The sequence below is a fragment of the Poecilia latipinna genome, unplaced genomic scaffold (genome assembly GCF_001443285.1).
Source record: "Poecilia latipinna isolate Pla-1442-1.1 unplaced genomic scaffold, P_latipinna-1.0 Scaffold1469, whole genome shotgun sequence".
Taxonomy (NCBI): Eukaryota; Metazoa; Chordata; class Actinopteri; order Cyprinodontiformes; family Poeciliidae; genus Poecilia; species Poecilia latipinna.
The window spans coordinates 30,378-31,724 of record NW_015114085.1 but is presented as its reverse complement, the minus strand read 5'-3'; the positions used below and the strand labels follow the sequence as shown (position 1 = coordinate 31,724).

The following is a 1,347-nucleotide window of genomic DNA, read 5'->3' as shown; positions in this document are numbered from 1 at the left end:
TTTCTGTGTATGGTTTTTAATACAGGCTATATTTAGTTTTTAAATCTATTGTGCTTACATTATGAACAGCATAAAACTGAAATCAAACTATCATTTACACTTACATTCAGTGAATTATAATCTACTTCCCAATGAGTCTCATATGTCAGATTAAAAGCCCCTTTTAAAAATATCAACGTCTAAGAAGGCATTCAACATGCTTTTCATGAATACAACATATTTGTTATTTATTTGTTTCTAATTTTAAGTGTTATGTTTTTAGTAGATTTTAGCAGAAAGTCATCATGATTAAGAGAATTAAAAGTGTTAAAACATCAGCCTTTGTCTGTATAATCTCTATATAATGTTTTTCACTCAGTGATGAAGTTACTGAAATAATTTGATTTGTCACTAATATTCTAATTTATTGAGTAGGTATGTACAATAACATTAATAATTGAATACCTTTAGTATGCTGCTATAAGAATAAAAGATACGAAGGTCTTGAAAATGCATTGAGAAAAATAATGAAAATTTTTCCTATTAAAAAAAACAGTTTCATGAGTTTAGGCTGATTTTAGTTATTTTAAATGAGTTTCATATCTGATATACAATTGATGAACTGTTTCTGCTGAACGACCTGCTGATGAAGCTAAAAACAGGAAATCTCAAACCAAAACAACTTTAATAGTATTCATATTCAGGCTAATATCACTTCTGCTCTTTGAAGAGTTTTTGTACAGCCTCTCTGCTCACATTAACCACAGTGTCTCTCTGGCACAGTAATACACAGCAGACTCCTCTGGTTTCATAGCAGACAAACTCAGATACACAATCTTCTTATTGGTGTCTCTGGTGATTTCTATACGTCCTCGGATATTGCTGGCATAAGCATTTCCTCCACTAGCCCAAATAACACCCATCCATTCCAGAGCTTTTCCTGCAGGTTGTCGGATCCAGTGTGTTCCATAGCTGGTGACAGAATAAGAGACCTGACAGCTGATGGTCAGAGTCTGACCTGACTGCACAGTCAATGAGGCTGGTTGTGTCAGCTGTTCACACTTCACACCTGTAGAAGTAAAATAAAAACAGTGACAGAACAATAAACAACCTTCAGTAAAATCAGTCTATCACATCTCCAGTTTCAGTGAGACTTACAGGATGCAGCAGCCAGCAGCAGAGCTACAGAGAACATGTTGGTGTCGAAGATGATCTGATGGGAGTTTCTCTTCTTCTGGTGCAAATGACAGCATGACCTCATCTTTATAGGAAACTTCTTGGAAATTAAGTTTGCATAAAGAAATTTACAATCATTTCAAAAGAAACATTAAAGATAGATCAAATATTTCTAACCAAATCAATGTGAGG

General features: G+C 34.1%; 1 gene segment (V, D, J or C); it reads right to left on the bottom strand.

Annotated features, from left to right (window-relative positions):
• LOC106962874 (Ig heavy chain V region MC101-like) overlaps positions 1-1,347 on the bottom strand; it is an 11,127-nt gene that overhangs the window by 6,748 nt on the left and 3,032 nt on the right.